The sequence below is a fragment of the Phalangium opilio genome, unplaced genomic scaffold, assembly GCF_054372755.1.
Source record: "Phalangium opilio isolate 3A_F unplaced genomic scaffold, DU_Popi_V2 ptg000063l_1, whole genome shotgun sequence".
NCBI classification, from domain to species: domain Eukaryota; kingdom Metazoa; phylum Arthropoda; class Arachnida; order Opiliones; family Phalangiidae; genus Phalangium; species Phalangium opilio.
In genome coordinates, this window is record NW_028324180.1 from 2,156,677 (window position 1) to 2,163,272 (window position 6,596).

A 6,596-nucleotide genomic window follows, 5' to 3' on the forward strand; every position below is an offset into this window, starting at 1 on the left:
TGGTTCGTCCCGTTTTATCCGTCACTACCTCAGGAAAAGATTTTTAACAAGGTTATCAGTTCTCTTCGTTGATCGGGGGAGACTGACGGTCCAATGATGGTATCTAGTTCCTCCACTATGTTAAGAGGCATTACCGTGGGGGCCTGATAGGGTACATCCATCTCATGCAGGGCCACCAACCTTCCATCTACTATCAGGATATTCTTTCCCCAATCCACTATACTACCATTGTTAATGAGCCAATTACTGCCAAGGACTATGGGATAGGGAAGATATTCTGCCACTTCAAATTTTATGTCTCTCAACTTCGTGCCATCCTCCAGAGTCGCGGGTAAGCGTATAGTGCCAACTAGGGGTACATCGGAGATGAAACCAGTGGCGGAGATATCCTTCTTCCGGACCATTAAATGGTACAGATCCATATGACGTAAGGTAATTAAGTTAATAAAACAACAATTAGAACCGCAATCCAAATATTCGTAATATTGTTAATAATAATGGGTATGCCAAAACCTATGCTATTGGCTAACATAACAGGCATCGGGTCTGTCCTGGGGTTACGGAATCCTGTCACTCCCGCTCCCGTTGGCCGTTTCCCGGAGACGAATGGGAAGGTCCGGATGGACCCGAAGGTGTAGATCTTGGTGGTGTCCCAGGCATAGTCCGCCGACCCCGTGGACTAAAAGTTATCAGGCCAGGGTTTACTTCTGAGTTGATGCGACCCGGGCTTCGTTCGCCCTGTCCACCGGTCTCTTGATGCTGCGACCTTTTGAACCCCTCTCTTTGGGATCATGGGGACGCTACGTGCGATTCAAGTTAATCTGCACCATAGTAAGGCGGCCACTGCGGTACTCTGCAGGAGGTTTGCTATAGAGGGTCTTGATTTGGCCCTCATACAAGAAGCGTGGAATTGCCATGGCAAAATCCTCGGTCTTGACGCGGCGGGGTCACTCTTTTATGACCATACTGCTGCCAGACCTAGGGCGTGTATTCTGGTTCGGAGGGATCTTTGCTGTATCTCTCTACCGCTGTACACGTCCTAGGACACGGCGGCCGTGAAGCTAGGCCTGGCCACTGGGCGTGCCAAGTTGACTCTCACAGCTGCCTCTGCATACTTTGCCCACGATGCGGACTCTCTCCCGACAATTGAGGTGATCAATTTGGTCAATCAATGCGAGAAGAGAGGGGACAAATTAATCATTGGCTGCGACGCCAATGCCCATCACATCACGTGGGCAGTTCTGACTGCAACAGGAGAGGTGATGATCTACTAGAATATTTAGTTGGTTGTAAACTCTATATCTCAATCAAAACAATGAACCTACTTTTGTTACTTCTATTAGAAGGAAGGTAATTGACCTCACGCTAGCGAAAGAAAACCTCGCGTCTTCCATTAGAGCTGCTAAGAAGGACTCCTGGCGGACCTTCTGTGAGCAGGTCTCCAATGTCCCTGCCACGGCTAGGGTCCTGAAGATCCTAGCGCACGATAACACACATCGACTTAATACTATTAAGTTGCAGGTGGGTGTGTACACTAAGTCTGGGGCTGAGACTCTCAAGCATATGCTGGAGGTCCATTTTCCTGAATCTACTTTAATCAATCCAACAAACTCTGACTCTCTCTACCCTGTTCAGCACTGGGCGAAGAGGTAGGACTGGCTTGTAGCCAGACAGGTTGTTACGATTCCCAAGCTTCGGTGGGCTGTCAACTGTTTTGAGCCCTACTAGTCTCCGGGACCCGATGGGGTCTTCCCTTTGCTTTTGCAGGAGGGCTTAGACTACATCGCCTCTCCGTTATGCAAGATCTATAGACTTTGCATTGCTCTCGGCCACATACCTCATGACTGGAAGCGCTCTAGGGTCATCTTTATTCCGAAGCCCGGGAAGGTTTTCTATCTCGAGGCGAAGGCATTTAGGCCCATATGCCTGACCTCCTTCTTCCTCAAAATTCTGGAAAGGCTGATGGACAAGTACATTAGAGACGAGGTACTTTCGGTAACTCCTCTCTCTTCTTCACAATTCGCTTACCAGAAAGGTAAATGCACTGAGACGGCCCTTCACGGCTTTACGAATTGCCTGGATAGGGCCTTCCGAGTTTCAGGAAATTTCACTGGCCATCTTGCTCGATATAGAGGGGGCCTTTGATAAGGTCTCTAGCTTGGTTATTACTGAAGCTGTTAAGAGATTTGGCATCAGCGACACTCTTGGCCGCTGGATCAAGTCCATGCTTACTGATCGCGAGGTGTCGGCGTCCCTCCTTGGGGACTCTCTAGGCGTGACTACCAGCAGGGGCTGTCCTCAGGATAGCTGGCACTCGGAGAATGCAGTCTCATCCGGTAAAGCGAATGATTAGAGGCCTTGGGGTCGAAAAGACCTCAACCTATTCTCAAACTTTAAATGGGTGAGAAGTCCGGTTTGCTCGACTGAAGCCCGGACGGCAACTTGGATGCGAGTGCCAAGTGGGCCACTTTTGGTAAGCAGAACTGGCGCTGTTTGATGAACCAAACGCCGGGTTAAGGGGCCCGATACGAGACGCTCAAGAGATCCCATGAAAGGTGTTGGTTGCTATAGACAGCAGGACGGTGGCCATGGAAGTCGGAATCCGCTAAGGAGTGTGTAACAACTCACCTGCCGAAGCAACTAGCCTTGAAAATGGATGGCGCCCCAGCGTCGACCCCATACCCGGCCGCCGCGGCCGAATAAACCATGGTGTTTTAAGCCGCGGTGAGTAGGAGGGGCGCAGAGGCGCGCGTCGAAGGTGCCGAGCGTAAGCTCGCCTGGAGCCGCCTCTGGTGCAGATCTTGGTGGTAGTAGCAAATACTCAAGTGAGAACCTTGAGGACTGAGGTGGAGAAGGGTTCCATGTGAACAGCAGTTGAACATGGGTCAGTCGGTCCTAAGGGATAGGAGAAATCCGTTCCGAGGCGGGACCTCTCATTCGCAAGTCCCGCTGGTGACCGAAAGCGAATCGGGTTAATATTCCCGAACCCGGACACGGAGATCGTCCCCTTCGGGGGTACATTGCGGTAACGCAAACGAGCTCGGAGACGTCGACGGGAGTCCCGGGAAGAGTTGTCTTTTCTTTGTAAGGATTCGACTCCCTGGAATCGGCTCGCCCGGAGATAGGGATGGTGTTTCCGTAAAGCACCGCGCCTCTTGCGGTGTCCGGAGCGCTCCCGTCGTCCCTTGAAAATCCGAGTGAGAGGTAGTGATTTTCGTGGCGGACCGTACCCATATCCGTAGCAGGTCTCCAAGGTGAACAGCCTCTAGTCGATAGAAAAATGTAGGTAAGGGAAGTCGGCAAAACCGATCCGTAACTTCGGGACAAGGATTGGCTCTGAGGGCTGGGCCGATCGGGCTGAGGTCCGAAGCGGGTCTTGCACTGCACCGGGACTGGGCGAGACCGACCGGCAACGGTTTGGTTGAGCCCGGACCAGCGTCGGGGCCTTCCCGTGGAATATTTCAGCTGCGCGGCGTGCTGGGTCTCGTGCCTGGCGCTACCGTTTCGGTCGGCAACTAACAGCCAACTCAGAACTGGCACGGACCAGGGGAATCCGACTGTCTAATTAAAACAAAGCATTGCGCTGGCCGTTGATCGGTGTTGACGCAATGTGATTTCTGCCCAGTGCTCTGAATGTCAAAGTGAAGAAATTCAACCAAGCGCGGGTAAACGGCGGAAGTAACTATGACTCTCTTAAGGACGATCTCGAGAAGTTGGGGACAGCCCCAATGAAGCCCCACCAGAAGATACATTTGCTCCGTGACTTCATCTTACCACGTCACCTCCATACCTACACTCTGTCGAGGTTCTTCCAACAGGACTTACGCCGGGCAGATATAGAAGTTAAGTCCTTCTGTCGTCGCTTCCTCCGTCTTCCACACTACTCACCGGAAGGCTTCTTCTACGTTAAGGCTCGAGATGGGGGCCTAGGTCATCTGTCATTTTCGACCAACATCCCGCTATACTTCGTCGCTAGGGTAGAGAACCTTGCTACCTCTCCAAGTCCTATCATTAATATGCTTCAAGGTATAGGTCGTACGAAAGCTGACGTTAACCTATACTGGCAAAATCGACTTTACAATACCGTCTACGGCGCTGGACTTATACAAGCACGAGATAGCCCCACGTCTAATGCAATCTTTATGGATTTTACCCGAGCGAAGTCTTCGTCGCAGTTCGTATCCTGGGTCAAGACTCGGCTGAATCTCCTCCCTTGCCGAGGGCCCCCTCCAATCAAGGGAATAAGCTGTGCCGAGCTTGCCATATCCGGGTGGAAAGTCTTTCGCATATCTCCAATGCATGTCCTCTATCGAAGGCGAAATTCGTTGCACGCCATGACAAGTTCGTCCACCTAATACAGAAGTCGGCACGCCTTGCCAATGTCCAGATTGCCATCGAGCCCAGAATTACGGATGCCAACCAAAACCTCCATAAGCCCGATCTTGTCATCATTGCGGAGGATCGGATAACAATATGTGACGTTGCTTGTCCCTGGGAGACACCTAGAACTCTGGAAAGCTCGTACCAACATAAGATCGATACCTACAATAAACCTGAGGTCCTGGATGCGATATCACTCCTGTGGCCCGATCGTCCGATCGATGTCTCCGCCTTCGTCGTATCCGCTCGAGGTGTCTGGTGTGATCGCAATAACGCCATATGCGACTATCTCCAACTTGGCACTGGCTTCCGGAAACTCTGCACGCAGATTGCTCTGGAACAAACTTATCAAATCAACCGCTCCTTCATGAACGCCGTCCATTTTTGAACGCTCCTCCTGAAAAGAAAAAAAAAGATTAATTAAATAATTACTCGCGCATTTTAAACTTAACTTAAAAATTATTATTATTTTTATTATACTTACCTTATACTTACCTTTATTGATACTTACCTTATACTTACCTTTATTGATACTTACCTTATATGTTGCGCCTTTTGCGCCTGTATATACTTGAACCCTGAGTTTTTGCAGGGATAAATAAAATAGTTTAAATAGCCAAATGCCTCGTCATCTAATTAGTGACGCGCATGAATGGATTAACGAGATTCCCACTATCCCTATCACCCACAAACAAGCTAGAAGGTCACCACACTTCCATAATTACAATGGACATTGAGGGCGCGTTTGATAACGTCTGGATACCCTCCATCCTACGTTCCCTTAAACACAAATCCTGCCCTCGCAACGTGTACCTGCTCATTAGCAGATTTCTATCCCATCGCACTGCCATTTATTCGACTAACAATCTTACCATCACTAAATCAATTAACCGAGGAGTTCCGCAGGGTTCCTGTATTGGTCCCTTATTGTGGAACGTTGTTTGTGACACTCTGTTCCAAATAGTCTCTCTACCCCACAAACAGACATCCAAGGATTCGCTGACGACATTAATTGTATCGTCTGGGGCCACTCTCGAGATACCCTAGAACGCCAAGGAAACACCATCTTAGATTCTGTTTTCCAATGGTGTCACAAAAACAAGCTCACCTGCAATCCTACTAAATCTAAGGCAATAACGTTTTTCCGTAAAGGCTGTAAAACTGGCCGTAATCCGAAATTTAAACTAGGGCTCTCTGCTATCCCTAATACAACACAACTTCGTATATTAGGCGTCACCATTGACCAAGGCCTTACTTACCTCCCGCACCTAAACGAAGTCTATTCCAAGGTGTCCAACTTTCTCCACCAAATGTCAGCTCTTGCCCGGAAAACTTGGGGAGTCCAAGGTTTAGCCCTAAAATCGCTCTATAAGCAAAGACTTGAACGTATAATTGTTTATGCTTGCGGAGTTTGGTTCCCTGCAACCAACAACTCAGCAATCACTCGTCGCCTCACCACCATTCAACGTGCATGTCGCCTACGCATGGCACGCTCCTACCGGACTACACCTACCTCAGCTTTACAGATACTCACTGGTGTCTTACCTTTACCTTTTGTTGCTAGTGAAGAGGTGGCCGTCTTCCGATGCTACAACCTGAAACAAAAAACAACACACATTAATACTTACATTGATGCTACCACTTACCTTTCGGAAGTCCCCAAATTCTCCACTCATCCAGCTTTACGCTATTCCTTACAATGCCGCTCTCGTCCGCCCACTGGCACTGGATTAGAGATCTTCACCGATGGCTCGCGCTTCGACGACGGCGTTGGTTGTTCATTTGTTGTACTCCACGACTCTCGTATCCTGGTTGTTCGCCGCTTCACACTCAATCTTGAATGCACTATCTATATTGCTGAACTTGTTGCAATCCATCAATCTCTCATCTGGCTAACTGATAATCACATCATTGAGCCAGTTCAGATTTATACCGACAGTTTTTCCGCAATATCTGCCCTTCGAAACCGTTCAAACGTCATCGAACTTCTACAGACAATTAAATCTCTCCTCTCAGCCAAGCCTTTGGTCAATCTCTCATGGATTAAAGCCCATGTTGGTTGTACTGGTAACGAACTGGCCGACCAATATGCTAAAGAAGCTGCTCATGGCACGACCTTCCCGAAAATCTACATTAACCCCTCCCGACACTACTTAAAACAACACCTACGTAGACTCTCACACGATGCATGGCAAATAATGTGGGACGACGCCGCA